Genomic DNA, 20,871 nt, shown 5'->3' on the forward strand with positions numbered 1-20,871 from the left:
CTCTGTGTCTAAAATGAATAAATAAAATCTTTAAAAAAAAAAAAAAAAGAAATAAACGGAAACTCTTTGTCTGCTAGCCTCCACCCCTCCAGGCTTCCATAGGAGCTTCTGCCCCTGGCTTTGCTGCCCAGGGAAACCAGTAGCATTGTGCCAATCACACAGTTAGGCTGTCAATGAGTATTGTAGGTGCTGTCCTTGGAGGGCAGAAAGCGAGAATAGCCGCAACGCTTCCTGGACCTCTGCTGGCTTTTCAAGTGCAGCCCAAATGAATGTGATAATGATGGTCCAAATGACTCTGAAAAGTGAGAAACGCCTATTTGTCAAACATCTCCCCTTGACTAGTTCCTGGCAGCCCTGAATATTTTATGGAGGAAGTTCCAGGAAGAAAAGAGACGCTGTTCTTTACCACCCCCTCCCAGCAGGCTGCAGAGAGCTTCTCAGGTTCCTGGAGAGGGTCAAGGGGAGACCAGTGAGGCCAGAAGAGATGGAATTTGTGACATTCTGCCCCCTGAGGTCAGTGGGATGATGACAACCACTCCCATCCCACGTCTGTTCCTTGCCTTCCCAGCGTGTGTGCACATTTTCCACTAGTAAGAAACTCTCAGAGGAGTATTTTCTGAAGCCTGGCACAGCAAAACCTCAAATACAAAGGTTCTTTTTAAATCCACCTCTGAACTACAAAGCCCACACTCAGCCCGTCCATCCATGAGCTCCAGGCACATGCTCAGTAAGTGACTATAATGTCTTCTACCTGGATTCCTGTAGGAGCCTTCTATCCTTGGCACACCAAAGGCTGTTCCTTGAGAGAGGTTTGCCCCCCTACAGGCAGAGGATTTAAAAACGATAATAAAACCAACCAAAAGTCCCACTGCTTTTTTTTTTTCATTTGTAAAATCAGATTTTAGTTATGGCATCTCTGCCATGGAACACTGCAGAAGTGTCCATGTATCCCGAACAGTTAAGTGTGCGATACTAGTAGCACCTGGAGAGCAAAGTTTATCACATTTTCTTCCATGCCACAAATACCCCACCAACTGCTTTTTATTTCACCTGTGTCAGGCTGTCGTGACTAGAGTGGACTCCAGTCTCCACCCCTAGTCTCTTTCCTGCTCCTGCCCCCACTTCAGCCAAAGGGATCCCTCCAAAATGGGATCTGAGCATGCCATGCCTCTGATTAAAACTCTTGCGTGCACCCCTTCATTGCCTTCAGAATGAATCCAACTTCTAGCACCTTCATGACTCTTCACAGTCTGAGTCCAACCTATTTTCCAGCCTCCCCTGTGCCCTTTTACCCCATGTGACCCCTACTCCCAATTCCTTGAACACATCGTCCCTTTCTCAGAGTCTGTGCCTCTATTCAAGCCATTCCTTCTATTAAGAATTTTCTCTTTGATCTTGAAAACCCCGACTCCTTCTGCAAGGCTGGCTGATGTGTCCACTTCCCTGGGACACCTTCCCCAGGAAGAATTCACTACCCTTCCTACCTTACCGGAAGTACCTGCTACATGACTCCACAGCAGCACTTCTATAGTTTTCCCCACATGGCTTCCAAAGAAGGCTACATTCCTTGTTACAAGAGTAGAGCCCAAAACATTTGTTGGGCTGCATTTTACTAGCTAACAGAGTTGCTGTGCCTTAAATCAGTCTTCATAAACAGCCCACTTTTCAGTTCCTGACTCCTTGGGTCACAGCAGGCTACTTGCCTCTCCACCCATGTGACCCTCAATCTATGAAACCAGCTGGGAAAGTGGGCTTATGGCCACCTTGGAGTCTTGCTCTCTTCCTCCCTCCTGCAGGTCACCCCCAAGAGAGCTGGCCCCAGATTCTGGTTCCAAGGTAGATAGGAATAAAGACCCCACACACATCATTTGTCTGCAGTCTCAGCTGTGTTTTAATTCAGCCTGCTACTCCAGAGCCCTGAGTTGCAGGTAACTGGGTGCTACTTTGGATACATAATAAAGTTGTACCTTGATTCCTGCACTTGTCTTTGTACTTCACTCCCTCCGTCAGAAAGCAGTGGTGATGAGAGAAGGACATCAGGGCAGGATCTGGGCCTTCATGGATGCCCTGAAAGTCTGCCCCCCAGTGTCTGCCACTCACCACACTGTACTATAGTCAGTTGCTTACATGTGTCTGCCATCTCTTATAATCTTCCTAAAAACATTAACGTGCTGCTCACCTTTGATTCCCCAGGGCCTGACACAGGCAGGCTTAATATAAATGTATATTAGAATGACAGCCTTGTTGGATAAAGTATTCTTGGCCGCATATTTTTCCCATTTAGCATGTTGAATATGTCATGCCAGTCCCTTCTGGCCTGCTAGGTCTCTGTGGACAGGTCTGCTGCCAGGCTTATGTGTCTATCCTTGTAAGTTTAGGACCTCTTGTCCCAAGCGGCTTTCAGGATTTTCTCTTTATCTTTGTAATTTTCAAGTTTCACTATAATATGTTGAGGTGTTGACCTATTTTTGTTGATTTTGAGGGGAATTCTCTGTGCCTTTTGGACTTAAATGCCTGTTGCCTTCCCCAGATTAGGGAAGTCCTCAGCTATAATTTGTTCAAATAAACCTTCTGCCCCCTTTCCCCCACTCTTCATCTTCTGGGACTCCTATAATATGGATATAATTTCACTTTGTGGAATTGCTGAGTTCCCTAAGTCTACCTTCATGATCTAATAGTCTTCTTTCCCTCTTCTTTTCAGCTTCCTTGTTTTTCCGTCATTTTATCTTCTATATCACTGATTTTCTCTTCTGATTTGTTCATCCTCATTCTTATGGCCTCAACTTGGGACTGCGTATCGATAATAGCATTTTTATTTCAGCCAGACTAGATTTTAGTTCTTTTATCTCTACAGCAAGGGATTCTCTAGTATCATCTATGCTTTTTTTCATGCCCAGCGAGCATCTTTATAATCATTGTTTTAAATTCTAGTTCAGACATCTTACTTATATCTGTATCGATTAAATGCCTGGGTGTGAGTACTGCCTCCTGTTCTTTGTTTTGGGGTGCGTTTCTCCATCTTGTCATTTTGTCCAGAAAATAAAAGAAGAAAGAAAAAGGAAAAATAACAATAACAACAACAACAATAACAAACAAAACAAAAACTAGATCCTGGGTGTGTTTTGGTCTGCTTGTTAAAAAAGAAACGAAATCCCAAAATAAGAAGGAAATAAAGAAAAACATATATGGTACAAGATACTGTGTAAGTTGCTTCCTCCACTCCCTACTGATTCCTGTCCCAGCTACCACCTCTAACCCCTGCTTCTTTGCTCTCAGAACCCCTATTTTGTTCAGGTTTCTAGAAGCCAAGCACCTCAAAGAAGTTGGGGCCCTCTCAGCACTATGTTGAACAGTAATCCTACCCACCTCTAATGAAATTGGTTAGGACGGGCTTGTGTCCTAAGTGTGGCCTAAGAGAGGTTGGTGGGAGACACCTGGAGGTTTCCTCACTTTTAGAAAGGCTTGTCCTTTCCTGCCTTTGGACATTGTGGTGTGAGGGCTTGGTGCTTGGAAACGCTGCCATCTGTAAGAAAGACAGGAAAGACAAGGCAGACCCAAGGAATAAAATCCTCTGAGCCCTAACACAGCTATAGAAGGCTGATTGCAAAAATGGTTCAAGCTCTCCATGCTCCCTTTGCAAAATGACTCTGAAGCCCCTTCCACCAAAAAGCAAAGTCTATTTCCTCATTACTTGAGTCTGGACTGGCCTAGTGAATTGTTTTAGCCAATAGTATACAGCAGAAGTAACTGCACCTATTCTAACTCTTAGTCTCAAGTGGCTTTGACACTTCTGCTTGCTCTTGGGCCCCCACATCCACCATAAGAAAGAGCCTAGGCCACCTTCCAGAGGGATGAGGAAGCCACTGGCAGGAGCTTAGGCTTCCTGGCCAATAGCCACCAATCCCCAGAAGGAGTACCATCTGATCAACACAGAGCTGACCACAGAGGCATAAGGAAGCATCAGTCAGGCAAGACCAAAAGGGCTGCCAGGCTAAGCCCAGCCCAAATTGCTGATCTGCTGAATTGGGAGCTAAGAAATACTGGTTGTTTCAAAACCCCTAAGTTTTGAAGTGGTTAGTTACATAGCAATAGCTAAATGACTTAACAATCCTAGAAGTGTCCCTCTTCAAGACTCCAAGTTATAAGAGATAATAAATGATCTTTTGGCACTTTGTTCTTTGTTTTTAAATACTGTGGTTACGTGCAGCCAATAGTTCCCTGATACAGTGCTGCTGAGGAATGAAAAGAGGAGAGCGAGCTCCTGCCTTCAAGGAAATGACAGTCCAACTGCACTTAAGACACACACACACACACACACACACACATATTTAGAGAGAGAGAAAGAGAGTATGTTTGGGGGGAGAGGCAGAGAGAGAGAGAATCTTAAGCAGGTTCCATGCCCAGCATGGAACCCAATGTGGGACTTGATCTTACAACCCTGAGATCATGACCTGAGTCAAAATCAGGTATCAGCTGCTTAAACAACTGAGCCACCCAGGTGCTCCAAAAAATACATTATTTAACTAGGCTGTCAACCCTTTGAGGTGAAGGACTAGTGCTATATGTATCTGTAGAAAGGATTAGAATCTGAAAATGTGCATATCAACACAAGGTAACCTCCACTACGTACAAAATGAGCACGCCAGTCCATACGAAGGATTCATGAAGGAAGCTGGATATGAGCTACGTGTTGTCTGAAGGAGGTTTAGGATTGAGAGAGATGGGAACCCAAGGGGAAGTAGAGAACCGGGATCTTCTCTGGTCCTGGTGAGATGCACATTCCATGGGGATTGGTTCTGGGAAGAGGTGAGTGACTAGGAGTCAAGCTCAGATGTGGTCATTTAAGGTATAAAGGACACAGCGAGGAAAGAAGAGCTTTCTCATTGCAAGCCCAGCAAATGTTCCTTCTGTGAGGTCACAAGGCATAGCTGTCAGGAGGTACAAGCCAGTGTTCTCCCTAGCCACTCTCAGAAGAGTTTCAAAAGGCACATTGTCTCAGGGGTCGATAGGCCAATGCCCATGGCCTCAGAAATGACCAGGCCTGAAGAGTCTCTTTCTACCAGTTGTGCACTCTTCACATGCTCTTACACAGTGAGCCACCTGCCAGCCTGGGGTAGAGGAGGGGGCCACAGAGCAGTCCTTTAATAAAGATCAGATCACAGGCTGAATGGGTTTCACAAACGTAAAGGAAAAAAAAAAAAAAACAGTAACAGAGAGGAACCTGTTTCTTTCAAATCGCCAGGGTCTACCACCTCTCTCTCTACCTCTAAGTTGCCCCAAGCCTGACAGGAATGATCAGGGCCTAGCAGGTTGATACCCAGGCTCTGTGCAGGGCCACCCCCCTTGGAGTCTGGAGAAAAGGCAAAGGGAAGTCCCCTGTTCTCCCAACTACAAGGGTGGAGGTGCTAAATAATTCTGAAAATAAACCAACTACAGAATTTAGAGCACATGAAAAGAGGGAACTATTATGTATTTTGGCCAAGAAGCCTTCTTTCTTTTATTGAACAATGATTATGTGCTAAGCAAATCTTATCCACTTTAGAAAACTTTCACAATATTTCTCTGAAATAAGTGTAATGATTCCCATTTTACAGTTGAAGAATATCAGCCTCAAGAGAATGAGAAAGGGGGGCAGCTGGGCGGCTCAGTCAGTTAAGTGGCTGCTTTCAGCTGAGGTCATGATCACAGGCTCCTGGGATTGAGCACTGTGGTGGGTTACCTGCCTCTCCCTCTCCCTCTGCCCCTTCTCCTGCTCATTCTCTCTCTCTCTCTCTCTCTCAAATAAATAACTAAACTCTCTCTCTCTCTCTCTCAAATAAATAACTAAAATCTAAAAAAAAAGTAATAATTTAAAAAAAGAGAATGAGGAATGTGCCCACAGTCTCAATGCTAGTGAGTGGGAAAGGCAGGATTCGAACCTAGGTCAGTCTGATGCTGAAGACTGTGGGCTCCCCATAAAGCTCCCCTGCAGGGCCTGCCTACTAGGATTTCTTCAAAATCTGACTGGAACCCAAGCTTTCATTGGAGATTAGTTGTAGAGGCATCACTTAGTGTAGAGAGTAAGCGAGTTAACCCTTTGGACTTTAAACCAGCTCCGTAATAAAGTAACCATAACAGCCATGTGGCCTTGGCCCAATCGTGGGATTTCTCAGGACCTCAATTTTTTTCATTTATAAAATGAGAACGTGAACCTGGATAGTAGATGAGACCCCCTCCAGTTCCTGTGACTGGGAGGCTTTCCATCTCTTCTATAGAGAGGCTACTAGCCCAGAATGATCTGTCCCAAGTGAGAGTTTCTGGGAAAGAGGCTCAGATTTGTTCAGATTCAACCCTCCTGCATCCACCAAAGTCAGGGGTCCAAGAGTACTGACCTAACTGTTGGAGGCTCAGCCTCGTGGGTGACAGGGCTGTTAAAGGGGCAGCTGTGAAGGACCCTTGGACCCTCTTACAACCGTTCTATCTGATAACATCCAACTGGAACAGTAAAGATTCACCAAACCAGTCACACTTGACCATGGGAAACTTCATCACTACTTCCCTTGCTTTGAGGAAGGAGAGCTTGTCCATCGCACCCCCTCTCCCCTCCTTCCAAATCCTCTGATGGGGCAGAAAAGCCACATAAGGTTGTTGTTATAAGAGGAGGGGGCCAGCCCCGCTAGCAGAGAATGTGCCTTTCCTGAAAGTCAGTCCTAGGGGATCAAATGTCATTGAGGACATTGACTGACCTTCGGCACCAACCCCCCAAATCAGCCAGCAACCCGCAGTGGACAGGCCCTAACCAAGGGAAAGACAAGACTGCTGCAGGAATCTGACCGGCGGCGTCTGCATCTCAGTCACAAGGCTGCTGAATAGGTAGGTGAAGGGAATCCTGCCCAGGGCATTTACACGCGGTTCTGCGGCCCCACGCCGCCGCGGAGGCAAAGCCCCGCCTCCTCCCCGCCCCCCACGCCCCGCATCCCGCGGAAGGAGGCTGTGGGTGCTGACACGGAGATCCTGCGTTCGCTGGGAGCCGCTCCAGGACACAGCCTGTGCGAGGGAAAAGGTTTGAACAGGGAGAGCAAGAGTAAAGGGCACCCAGAGTCGTTGGTTTGAGCCAATAGTTGGTTGCTGGATGGAGGGCGGTGGAGAGGCATGTGCAGTTACCCGGTTCTGTTCCTTTCTCCCTGCTCCACCTTGTCGAGCTCCAATCAGCCAGGTGTCCAGAGTGGGGACTCACCACGGCAAGGGCCTCCAGCCCTCACAGCAGCCTCACAGGAAGGACTCAGGTGGGCTTTAAGGCCGTTGGGGTGGGGTGGGGAGGTGGAATGCAAGGGTGGGTAGGTACAGGGGAGAGAAGCTTTGGGGGTGAATGTGAGAATTCAGGACGAGAGCTGCCAGCTGGGGAGAAGGGAATGTACCCCCCCACCCCCACCTCTGGCCCCCCCAGGCAGCTGCTGGTGAATGTGGCTTCCCAGCTCCTGCCATGCACTGAGCTCACTGCAGAGGACCAGCAGGGAAGGGCTAGATTGGAGGCTGAGGTCAGACTGCTGTGGGTGATGTGCACTGTCCAGGTCCCCGGGTTTCTGTCCCTCAGAACCATTATCTAACTGTACAGCAGGGTACAGCTTGGGAGGGGAGGAAGGCGTAACTGCACATTTCACAAGAATGCTCTCTGAGAAGGAAGAGCGGCTGCAATAGGAGGGATGTGGGTGAGAATGAACAGAAACAGCCTCCCCGGCATCCACACTAGGCGAGGCAGCTGATGGAAGCTAAGATGACTTGATCCTAGAAGATCTTAAGGGGAGGGGAGGCTGCCCCCTCCCAGAGGGCCTGGCAGGACTGGCCTGGGCGCTGCTGCTGACTGAGGGAGAAGCTGTGCAACCTTGGGCCACTCAGTCAATGTCTCTGGGCCAGGGTCAATCAAAAATGCCATCTCTCCTGACATTAGTGGATTGTTGTGATGTTCACTTGTGAAAGAGGTTTATAAAATGTGAAGCGCACTTAAATGTAAAAGTGTAAAATGATTCTCGCCAGAATTTCTTAGACTAGTAGCTCCCAACTCCAGCTGCATGTGAAAGTCTCTTGAGAAGCTTTTTTTTTTTAAATGCTGCACCTAGACCCCATCCTAGACCAATTATTCAAATTGGGGAGGGAGAGGGGACAAGACAGCAAAGGGGCAGGAAGTGGTATTTTTAAAAAAAGCTTCTCTGTGGTTCTAATGCCCTGTGAAGGTTGAGACCCACTGCCTAAGATTTCACAAATTTCCTGAAGGTAACTGCTTGGAGCACATGTCTTATAAAGACAGATTCCCGGCTTCTCCCAGATCTGCTAAGTCAGAATCCCAAGGAGGCCCAGCAATCTCTCTATTGAGCAAGCAGTAAAAGCAACGTGGACGTATCATTCCAGTGATGAGTCTGTCAATGATCTCTTTCCCTACAGGATGAATGATCATACCCAGCAATGCTCTCGACAGTGCAGGTGCAGCAGCTTGGGGAAGGGAGGTGCCCTTCAGATAATAGGTGCAGACATGTGCTTCTGGGATGGCGTTGTGCTAGACACAGCCACATTCAGTCCCATCCCTGCTGTGCCAAGGTGACAATCCAATTATAAAATGACAGGTTTCCCAGCCAAAGAGCCTGAGAACCGTAAGATAAAAAGGAAACCATGATGTTATCTATAACTAATAGCAGAGATTGCCCTTGTTTTATTATTTTGTCAATAGATTGTTCAGGCTTTCTCCTTTTACCCTCTTCTCTGCTGGCTCCATTCCATTCCAAAGATTCTATAAGCACACACACATATGCACCCACTCACATCCACTCACACACAGAGACCTACACCGCATCAGGCACACAAATGGGCAGATGAAGAGGATTCAAGGAGCCGGTGAACTCCTACCAGGAAGCCATGTTACCTGGGCACATGGCTAGTGTAGAATAGAACAGTGCTGCTAATGTTAAGAGGGAAGGAGGCCTAGGGATTGCTGGGTTTAGTTCTTTCCTTGGAGGGCCAGATGAGCAGAGCGGTTCAGAGCAAGGACTGTGAGCCAGACCCCCTGGGGTGAATCCTACCCGCTCCTGACCAGCTGTGCCACTTTGAGCAAGCTACTTCTGTGACAGGGAGATACCACAGGGCTGCCAGGGAGGTTAAATGAGTTAGGACATGTAAAGCTCTTAGAAACAGGGCCGGCGCATGGTATGCTGGGGAAGTGTTTGCTGCTATTATTGTGGTTTCTGCTGGGCTCTATTATAGGTGAGAAAGTTGGAGTCTAGAACATAAGCTGCTCCATTTGTTCATCCTTCTTGACTCTTGCAGGAATAAAGCCTAAGGAAATAATCATAAATGTGGACAGATATTCATACTAAAAATAATCACCGTAGCATCACTTAGAAGAACAGAAACCTGAATGTCCAACAGTAGGGGGTAGGTTAGCAAATAACGGTGTATCTAATGATGGTTATGTAATAATTGCATGAGACTATTAGAGATACATGAAGCTTTTTTTTTAAATGAAATACAATATGACCTCTATAGAGATATAGATACAGAGACAGAGCTAGTCCAGAAGAAAAACCCAAAACAGGCCAACAAAGAATGTCTCTGGCTGTGGGATTATGGGTCTTTTATTTTTTTCCTTGCATTTTTCTGAGTTGTACGATTTTCCATAGTGAGCGGAAAAGAAAGAAAATAAAACATGTCAAGCAATTTGTTCAAGGTCAGACAGTGCATTAGGAGCCCACATAAGCTTGCTATCTCTGTCCAGGGTTCTGCTGCTTCATGGGCACACGAGCAATAGGGAGGGAAGCTAAATGGGATAAGGATGATGAACAGACACCAAAAAAGCACCAAGACCAGTATAGCCATGCAGGACTGGGATCCAGCACGGCCATGCAGGACTGGGAACCAGCACGGCCATGCAGGACTGGGAACCAGCACGGCCATGCAGGACTGGGATCCAGCACGGCCATGCAGGACTGGGATCCAGCACGGCCATGCAGGACTGGGAACCAGCATGGCCATGCAGGACTGGGATCCAGCACGGCCATGCAGGACTGGGAACCAGCACAGGGGGAACTCTGGTCTGGACGTGCAGCTCCAGCTCTCAATGCTGAGCTGGAAGGGCAGAGCTGGACACTTTCTATCCAACCAAGACTTTTGTATCCAGAGTCACTGCATAGCACAGTGGGGCCAGCATACAACCCAGCACCTGCCCTTGGGGCCACTACCACTTTCCCAGAAATGGAAAAAGTCAGCTTCTACTTGGTCTGAGGGTACCAAAGAATTGTACCACCTTTTCTTTCCTCTTTGCTACAGGCTCCCTTGCAAATGGGGAGCCAGAGACCCAGAGAATACTAGTTAGACCCCTGCTGGTCTGCATTCCCCTGCTTCTCCTTAATATAGAAATGCCTTTCCATGCCCAACATTTTTCCAATCATAATGCCAAGGTACTTGACACAGCCAAAACCGAGAAATGTTTATTTTGCAACTGTGAAATAAAAAAGATCTGGAAGCACTTAATAACGAAGAGCTCATCTAAGAAAAATAGGAAGGAAGGAAGGAGGGAAGGAGGAAAAGCAAGAGAAAGGCAGAGGGAAGCGATTTATCCCCCTTGGTATTACATAAAAATTATTATATCTCTTTCAAAATTTTGCTATAACCTGCTCCATATATTTGTAAGTGGTAAGTTCTGATCTTTGTCTGTAAAATAAGAGACAGGCGTGGGTGAGCCCTGAAATCCAATGATTCTATATAAAGTTGAAATTTAGTAACTCCAGCTCCCTTTTTAAAAGATCATTCTGATGGCAAAAGCCAAGCAATAAAGTTTGCCAAGTTATCAAGGGAACCAGCTGTACATTCAATGAATAAGCGAAGCATCCCACAGAATTTTCAAGCAAAAATTCAAAAATTGTCTAGTCCAACCATCTCATGTTACAGAGGGAGACACTGGGCCAGAGAATAATATCAGGAGCTATCATCTGCTGAGTGCTGGGCAGGTGACTTGCTCAGGGTCACACAGCAGGTCAGTGACAGACCCAGAATTAGGTGTGATGCCCACCATCTCCACAGTCTACTTCTTCACACTTTTAGTGGATTTAAAGATTTAAAGAAGAAAGAAAGAACTGGCTCTTAGGAACTCCTCACAGCCCAAGATGTCCAGAAAAGGAGCAACAGATACAAAGGCAACAGCAGGTCAAGAGCCACTACATCCTCTCTCCTTTTACCTCTAAACACAGAAAGGAAGCCATGGAAGAAAGAATCCAGTCTTGGGCCAGTTGGGGTGGAGGAGTAGGCAGTGAGCCTCAAGCCTTTCCTTGGGCGAGCAGAGTGAAAGCTAAGAGCCCTTGGTAACACAAAGAACACCTAGCCGAAAGAGCTGCCCAGCAGACTTAAGTCCCAGCACTGGAGGGACTGGGTCTGACTGGGAGGTACCAGCCTCTGAAGCACCGTGCGAGAATACCTTCAAAATGGTATTTAGGAGCACGGGAAAGGAGACTGAAGAGCCTGGTTACTTAGAGCTCACTGCTAGTATTTCTTTGAGGCTTGTTTAGATTGTGAATAAGATTTTTAAAATAGGGTATTTAGTAAAGGCATGCTCGAATATTTTCATCAAAAAGTCTAATTGGGTTAGATGTCTGACTCTTGATCTCCAACTCACGTCTTGATCTCGGGGTCGTGAGTTCAAGCCTCACATTGGGCCCCGTGCTGGGCATGGAGCCTACTTAAAAAAAAAAAAAAAAAAAAAAAAAAAAAAAAGGTCTAGTTTAGTTAGAAAAGTAAATAGAGATGCACATTGTAATCTTTGACTTTGTTAATGAGATGAGTAGAATTTGGACTGTTACAGGGCAACGCCATCAGGAGGCTTTCGGTGTGGAGAAGTGCATCTCAAGTGTGGACATTTGCAGCAAATAGGATAGAAACTCCAAATCCAGTTTTACAGTTATTTTTCTCAAAGACTTCTATTTCCGAAAGCTTGGGAGGTCAGTGAGGGAGCGGCTATCTTCTTTCACATTATTCAGAGCCTTATCAAAACACTGATTATGTATGGCTCTTCACAACTCAACAGGAGTGTGGAGAATTTTCAGAAGGTTGATAAGAGGCCATGAAATGGTCCCTTGGAGAAAACCTTTAAGGGCTGAGGTTCCATGGACTCAAATTCATCATAAGGAGCTTCAGATGTCTTTGAGCTTCTCAAAATTCATTCCCTGGGTTATAGTTTTTGTGGGATGTAACTAGAATTGACCCCAAAAAAGGGGAGAAGATACTATGGTAAAAATAATTTGAACAACACAGATTTAAGAAGTGAAATAGGTTTATTTGCTGCAGGACTTCTCAGGGCCTTTAATCTTATGTTCCCATGCATCCTGTATCTCCAAGTAGCAGAAATGTAGTGGCTGGGAACATTTCCATGGAAATGCCGTGTAGGACTAGGACCCTACAGATCACATTTGAGGAACTCTGGCATAAGGAGTTATTCTAGGTAATATGGTCAGTTGAATATCCATCTCAGTTGGTACAAAAGAGCAGGAAGGAAGTTTAAAGTACAGCAGCAAATGTGTAACTGAGGTAGGAGGAAAACATCCCTACAACACGAATAGCAGGGAGTCTGGGTGTTGGAATCTCTCTCCCTCTCATCCCCTGGTTATAGGGATGTTTCAGAACAGGCCTGGGATAATGAGGGACTTTTCCAAATCAAGGCAGAGTAATGGATTCTTTGTCTTTTGGAAGCCACTGCCTGCTCAATTTCTGTATGTCATGTTGTCTTATTCTCTATTTACTTAAACATCATTGAGTTCAGCTGACTTCCTTGCAAATGAAATATATTCCTGAAATGCTGTATGTAAAGAAATACACTCACTCTAAATCGAGTCCTATTTTCCACTGGCTGGTGTTATAATTCCAAAGAATGTCAACCCCAAATGCATCATGACAGGCGCATTTCTGAGCCTGTTCGGCACCCGAGGAGACCTTCTTCCTGTGTCCTTGTGCAGATTCCTTACAGCAACTTCTCCCAGCTCAAGGCAAGCCCAAAAGTCAGGCAAGTAAATGGCTGGCTGCCCACACTCAGTTATTCGATGTCCCAGTTAATTCCTAAGTGTGTTGGAAATTCTCACTGCTTCCCAGAATTTTGCATGGATAAGTCACTTCATTGCTTATGTTCTTTCTAAAAGGATTATCAGAACCACTAGGTATTCCTTTCTGCTGCCTGTTTTAGCAGGGAGGGAGTTTTCAGTCTAAGAGGGCATGAAGCCCCTTTCCATGAGTCACCTGTGTGAAAACCAAGTATTGGATAATTACATAACTGAACCATGGTCAGTGTTAGGTCAGGAAACCTAGATTTGCAAAGGGAGAGAAACTATGGCACATATATTTCCTAAAGGCCTTGATTTACATGAGCTTTGGGTGGTTCTAATTGTTTCTAAAGGTTGGGCAATTTTTAGAGGCCCTGCCTATGCCTCAATGTCCAAAAAGAAAGAGGTCATGGAAAAAATAGCCCATTTTTATTGAATGCTTACTGTGTGTCAGGACCTGCGATGCACCTAATTAGCATTATGTCTATCTATATCTATATTTAACCCCACTGGCCACCATGAGAGATGTTCTATCAATGGCCTGATTTTACAGAGGAGAGAACCACGGCTCAGAGAGGTTCCCAGTGTTCCCAAGGCCACACAGTTACACAGACAGGGTGGCAGCCCTGGGCACCGACTCCTGGGTTGGCTGACATCACCCTTTCCCACAGAGTTAATAGAGAGACACGAGGGATTTAGGACTTAGGACCGAGACCTCATCTCTCCCGTTCTGCCTCACCTGACACGGCGTGGGAGATACCATGCTGCACACGTGGAAATTCATCATCTGGATGGTCAGAATACAGCAAGAAAAAGAGAAAATTGTAATAGAGTTTGTTAGAGTTCCCACTTTTGAATATACATTTTGAAAAACATCCTCTAGTTCCTCCAGTGAATAAAAAGGCTCTTTCTCAAATCTGGTCTGTAATTCTGCAGTTTGGTCCGCAATTCCTTTTCCTTCCACTGGACAAAGGAATTACAATTGTATGAAGTATGCCACAAACTAATTTAAGTTCATTTTTCTACAGACCATATACTTTCCTTAAGTTTAGCTACATCCTCTGATTTCATTTAAATGTGAACGGGCCCCTGCCTGTTAAAATCACCTGTGATAGGAAAGTGATTCTGTTGCTTTTGTACACACACACACACACACACACACACACACACACACACGTTAAAAACAACTTTTCAGAACTACATCTATGGGGAAAAGTGAGGCAGACAGTCATTAAGATGGAAGACCCATGATGGATTTCCTTTAACCGAACCTGATTTAATTTTTTCTGTGCTCCTAGAAAGGGCAAGTATGGGAGTCAGGGGGATGAGCAGGGTAAGGGTCATCGAATCCTTTTAAATGTGGGTTTTCAGAAGTGAAAACTGTCCCCAGTAAGAGATGACCAACGTGAAATCTGCTCCTCTCTTGGGACCCTAAGGATTTGGAGCTGCCTCTAGCCCAAATTACTGTTGAACTCTGGCCCCAGAATATTCTGATGAAATAACAGGTAAAGCAAGGAAAAGAGGAGAACCTTTCTTATCTCTCTCCCAACACAATAATGTTGGACACGGTTCCAACTCTACAGTCAGCTCACTTCTGGCCAATAAGCCCATAAACAGCAGAGCCCAACTGAGAGCTGAAACCGACAGAGAAGAATCTAGGAAGAGAGAGAAGAAAGGGTGTGGGGAGGACCAGGGGCTTCACAGTGTCGCACAGATGCAGAACCCCTGGATGGTGGCCAACCGCTCCCCAAGAGAGCTACAGGATCCCACTGGCGAGCCCCGACTCATAACGCTGAGTCCCAGCCAGCACGAACAGAGCGATGTCTCATTATCTGACATCACAGAAGTAGGCGGCTGGCCTCAAGTCAGAAATACCCAAACACCGAGGTTTGTCTTTTTTGCATTTTAATAATTTTAGATGGAAATCCTGAATTGCATCACACATTTCCTTGCCCACTTAATTGGACAGAGAACATAACTTAGCATGTTCTTGATTCCTACAAGGTCTCTTCTCTCCAAGCAGCCGCCCAGTTCTGTCTCAAGTTGTGACTGCCTCCTGCACGGGTTGCCAGGCCTCACTTCTGCTTTCACTCTGTTCCGAACAGTCACACCTTCCCCCATCCCATCCTTGAATGATCTCAGTGAAATCATTCAAGGAAGGTTCTGAGAGGGGCCACATGCACCAGTGTCCACGGGGTCACCAGGTGAAGTGGGCTGGGCGTAGTACCTTTGGTAGAAATTCACACATAGGACATGTTTTCCACCTAGAACCAAAACAATGCTGTGGGCACAACAAAAATGACAGACGGCCCCAGCCTCTGTGGACACTGGGCAAAAGAGAACCCCCTGTGCTTTCGGAACGAAGCAGCTCACTCAGCTCCTGCCGACTGATGGCGGAAAGCCGAAATGCAGGATCAACAAGACCAGACCTTTCGTTTTTCAAAAGAAAACAAAAGTCAAGCTCTGCATGTGAAATCTCCCAATATTTCTTGTATCTTTTCCCAGTTTTATTGAGATAAAATTTTCATATCCAGTATTTCTTAACACGGCATCGTATTTGACCCACAAGTCACTGATTTAGGACCTATTATCAGGAATAACCTGCACAGTTTTGGGTTAGGTGCTCTGGGATTGTTATTTGGAATTCTGCAGGGATATTAAACCATCCGCCAGAAGATTGTAGGTGCGGGGAAAAAAAATAAGCAAATAAAAAAACAAACAAACAAACACACCTCCAGAGGAGCAGAGGGTAATTACCAGGCCTGGAGTGTGGCTAGGTGTGGGTGGGTGAAATCTTGGGCTCTCCACATGCAAATGTGTGTGCTGCTCCTGGGTAAATGTGACCCCCCTTCCCTGAAGCATCAGGCGCAGTCCTACAGGAGACACACTCTTTTCCCCATCATGCCAGACTTCTCTCTCTTCCCAGCAATGCCAAATTGCCTTAAAGCTGCTGGGGAGCGCCTGATTTATGGTTCAGCCACCATGGCTTCTGGAAACTTTGTTCTTCCTGACACTAGTCCTGTGATTTATAAAAGGAATCTGTAACCATCAGTGATTTCTCTTTCTCTCCCAGGACAACTAAGTACAGAGAAGAATCTAGAAGCTGATTTCTGTTTCCCAGGGTGTCAGAAATCGGCACTTCTGGGTAAGATTCTAACTTTCTGCATCCCTCCTATCCTTCTTAAAATACAGAAGTCTCAAATAACCTGCTTTCCTGACTTCCAATTTGTGACAGTTTCCTGCAACCCGGTCACTAAATTTAACAGAAAAACTATAGCCCTAAAAGGTTATAGAACGTCTTACTTGGTAAGATTAAAAGCACAGGGCTTGGCTGCCCAGGCCAGACAGAGCCTGAACATGAGCCTCTCTTTGCCCAGTGTGAAAATACCTTTGGTACTTACTAGAGTAACAATTTTTTAGTCGTTCCTTACAAATCCAAGAGCTGGTTATCTGATGAAGAATTTCTCTAGCTAGACCTGCTGCCTCTGTACCTTCAAAAGTCAGGGAAGAGAGAGATGAAATTACAAAGCACTTAACTGCACTTCCTACGGACAGCTCTGCTAATGAGTTTGGCTGGATAGGAAATGAATAAAATTGGTAAATTTAATCCTTAGGTTTCTGTTTTCCATAAAAAAAAAATATACTGGTGGTGAAGTTAGAAAATGTGAGTCCTAGACCCAGCTTTGCCCTGAATTACCTGTGATCATGGGCTAATCTTTCCACTTGTCTGCATCAGCCTTCTTCATAAAGAGGAGCATTTAGGGCCCCTCCCAACCCCCCCTCCCCCTTCTGTCCCTGTGACCCTGGGTACTGTCCTTCCCAATGCTCTGGTGCTCCTGGGAGGGGTTTTCTATCTTGGCTGAAAAAATTATCACCAGTATATCCATTCTATTTTTACAGGGTACATTCAGATTACATTTCTATATATTAAATCACATCTTAGGTGCCATTATTTAAACAGATTCTGCTGTGAATCCTTCAGGCAAAGAGCCTTCTGGATAAAATAGCTAGCTACCATGAGGCTATTTTTTATATCATATTTCATTTAAATGTTTGTTTCAGAGAACAGAACTGAAGTTGACAGGGATCCTGCCTTTCTTTTCGAGTACAGGTGGTTCCAGCCTCACTCCACGGTGGCTGTTCAATGTCACTGAGGCTCCCTCGGCCCTGCTCTGCTGAGAGTTTACTTCCTGCTAACCTCTTTAACGTGCTGCTTGTTTGAGTCTCCCAACAACTGTGTGAGGCAAGTGGCATTAGCTCCCCTGTTTTGCAGATGACAAAACTGGAGAGGCTAAATGAGGTGCGGCTAATAACGTTGATTCAGATGCAAGCAAGCCAAGAAGTCAGAACGGGGGGGGCGGGGGGGGGGGTCCCGTTGCCCTGCCTGGGCCAGGTCTTCTGGGCAAGCTGGAGTGGCTGTGGGAATGAGCACAGGGTGAGAAGAACATTCGGGCCTGATCTGGGACCTCCAGTGAGAGCTACAGTGGAAGCAAATGGGCACCCACAGAAGTAGGAGAGGCTAGCTTCTTCCAACTCCAGGGCCTCCTGGCTCCTCCCCCTGAAAGGAGCAAAGGAAAGCAGGAACACACCCTGCGTGTTACAGGGTGTCACCACCTGCAAAGTGGGGGGAGGGGTGCAGCGGGTCATGAAGATGGCCAGGCAACAGAGGGGGGATGCTGAGGATGAAGACCCGGAGAGGTGGGATTTTGAAGTCCACTGGAACGGTATAAGAAAACTGAGCTGGGGTCTGACTTATGTGTTCTATCCTTAGGGTTAACTGTGGGACTCTGCATTTGTCCCAAGGGGGAAGACTGGAGGAAGTATGTGAGGAAGGCTCTAGTGGAGCGCCATCCCCTGGGAATATTAAAATGTGGAGGGAGGAGAACAGTGATGGGTAGTAAGGAAGGGTCTATAGAAAGATGTACAGGTTTTCGCAGCTATCCAAAAGTTCCCTTTACACCACTTTTTTTTAAAGACATTTATTTTAGACGGGAGAGAGAGAACGCACATATGGGGGGACAGAGGGAAAGGGAGAGAGAAAATCTCAAGCAGACACCCCATTGAGCACAGGGCCCCACACAGGGCTCGATCTCACAACCCCGAGATCATGACCTGAGCTGAAATCAAGAGTCAGATGCTCAAGAGACTGAGCCACCCAGGCGCCCACCCCCCACTTTGCTTTTACTAAAGACCTGTGTTAGTACCTGATCTCAGTAACCCAAAGAAATCTGAAGAGGATTTCTGCTTTTACGAAATGGTAATTACTTCTTTGCTTTACTTCATCTGGCTTATGAAAGGTTTCACGGGAATGCTCTACTTTTGGATAGCTGGGGAAACCTGTATATATATGTGTATGTGTGTGTGTGTATTTCTGTGTGTGTGTGTATATATATATATATATATATATATATATATGCATATATATATAGCTAAGTGAGGTATCCAGCTATGTGAAATTATGGCTCTGTGAGATATGTAACTATATACAGAGAGGAATGGGGAGAAAGACAGGACGCCTGCTGGTTTTCCCTCAAAGAGACAAATCGGCATGTAAATAAAAGCCCATATACACATTTAGGAATCACAAATCCATTCCCTCTTCTTGTTTAGTATTAATCGGACCCTCACTAAGTTCTGTAAATTACGTCTCCCCTGAGGATGATGGGTCACACATTAGTTGTGTGCCCTTAAACATGCCCTCTGAGCCTCAACCGTCTTATCTGCCAGAGGAAAACAATGCCTAGCCCGCCAACCTCATTTGGTTGTTGTAGGATAATAGTAATAACAGCCAATCTTGGTATAGTGCTTATATATTGTTACATATTATACCACGTATCTATTATTACATATTACATAAACACTGCACATATATTAGTTCATGTAATCCTCAAAACAGCTCCGTGAGATTGGTACTATTATTATCCCCCCCTTTGCAGAAAGGGAAACTGAGGCACGGAGCAGTTTCAGAACTTGCTGCATGTCACCTAGCAGGTAAGTGGCAAGGTGGGATTTGAACCCAGGAAACTTAGCTACAGAGTCCTTTTTGTTATATGACAATATGTTCGAAAGCATTGAAGGCATTTTAAGTGTTTTTTTTAAATGAATGGTGCCGTTCTCATTCTTGCTAGGACGACTCCCATTGGGGAGGACCAAAGCAGAGGAAGGATTCACCGGGCAAGGACAGTGCCCTAGCCTTAGACCTATGGACCCTGGACCCCGCCAGCCAGGTGCTGAGCCTCCTGGAGGAGAGGGAAGGAATGGCCAGTCTTCCTGGCCCCTCCCAGCCGCACGACTGTCTTCCTGTGTTCTTTTTCAAAGCAAAATGTCCCTGCTGCCAAGAGCTGGTCTGTCTGTCTCCTGGAGACAGAGGTTGTCAAGCCCTGAGAGAACAGCGAGCAGGTCAAAAATAGCAGCACCAGCAGACTGCATGGCTCTGATTTCCTTTTGAAATGTTGGTTTTGCGCTCACCAAAGAGCAGGGGTCTGTCTGTGCTCCCTGCAGCCTGCCGTGGAGGCTGCTTCAGGATCCAAGATGTTTTCCAGGGGCAGGCAAAGAGTGTCTGCCGAGGCCCAAGGCAGACTCGGGGAAAAGCCTCTTCATAGTAACAACGATAAGGTCAGAGTTATGTTTAAAAAAAAAATTGTTATAAACCCCCACCCGGGTTAGGCCCTAAGTAGTTTAAGTGATAGTCAAGATGAGACCAGTATTAATGATACTTACGGCCCCTTTTGCTCTGTTGTTCTGGGAATGAGGGAGTCAGCACCCTGTTTGTCCTTCAGAAGTGGTCGCAAATAGAATTTCATCCCCTCTTTAGGGTACCAAGGGAGTGAGAATGAAGAAGGGACAGGGAGACAGGGTGAACTCCTCTATCTAGGGGCTCAGAGCAAAGGGACATGACATGACAATCTCCAATCCCCCAGGGACCTCAAGCCCAGAACAGGAAGGTGTTTCATTGGGAGACACGGTAACATGAGAACTAAGAGCCCATCTGTCTTGTATTCCCAGTGGCCTGCATCTGGCAAGTTCCCTCTCCCACTGAAGCCCCAAGCTCTGGGCCTTATTCTGCCAGAAGCTAATCTGTGCCACCCGAGGCAGCCCGGTATAAAGCAGAACGGAGAGAGGAAATCCTACCGTTTAAAGAATGTCCTTCCCTAAGTGACCTTGACAAGCTAGAATCAGACCCCACCTCTCTCCCCAGGGCAAGAACACACAGTCAAAACCCATCAGAGCTGGCACGGCAGCCAGATTGTCCCAGAAGGACAGTTATTCTCTGGGAATCTATCTTGGCATTTGTGCAGAGACGCCGGATGACAGAAATACTGCCAAAAACAAGGGCTCAGCCAGTGGAGAGAAGGAATGATAAGCAGCAGGACTGGAAAGTGTTATGTGAGAAGTACCCAGGGGAGGGAAGGATGGGTCCCAGTAAGCAAAAGGCCAAGTGAGAGCAGGAGAGCAATGTCTGATGAACAAACCTGGAGCCTGGTGAGCTGACTTCTGCTTGCCCAAAGCACCAAAGACTGGGGACCCCACAGTGGCTGTAAAGGGTTAATGGTTACTGCAGGGAGGAGGGTGGGAAGGAGGCCAGCAGAATAAAACCTTGACTCCTGTAGGATTTCTTAAGGAATTCTGACTTTACAGGTGCAGAGACTAGGTGGGGTTTTTCGGTTGGTTGGTGGGGATTTTGAAGCTTTTCTTCGTTTTTGTTTTGCCAGCAAAGTATGAACCCCTCAGGCAAGTTCACTGCCTTAGTCCTATGTAATGAATAATGTCCAGCATACTCACCCTAACCCAATACATGCTAATCATGCTCTGCACTTACCAA

The 20,871-nt window shown here is 46.2% G+C and overlaps 1 protein-coding gene across 2 annotated transcripts in view; it reads right to left on the bottom strand.

The window, feature by feature from the left end:
* The window catches only part of KCNA6 (potassium voltage-gated channel subfamily A member 6), a 46,234-nt gene that overhangs the window by 19,078 nt on the left and 6,285 nt on the right, over nt 1-20,871 (bottom strand). The window contains exon 2 of one of the 2 annotated variants that reach the window (XM_027595330.2): nt 13,789-13,836. The exons of the other annotated variant lie outside the window; for it this stretch is intronic. The gene's annotated coding sequence lies outside the window, so the exon portion shown is untranslated. The remainder of the gene's footprint in view (nt 1-13,788; nt 13,837-20,871) is intronic. 2 annotated transcript variants of the gene reach the window in all.

The sequence above is a fragment of the Zalophus californianus genome, chromosome 9 (genome assembly GCF_009762305.2).
Source record: "Zalophus californianus isolate mZalCal1 chromosome 9, mZalCal1.pri.v2, whole genome shotgun sequence".
NCBI lineage: Eukaryota > Metazoa > Chordata > Mammalia > Carnivora > Otariidae > Zalophus > Zalophus californianus.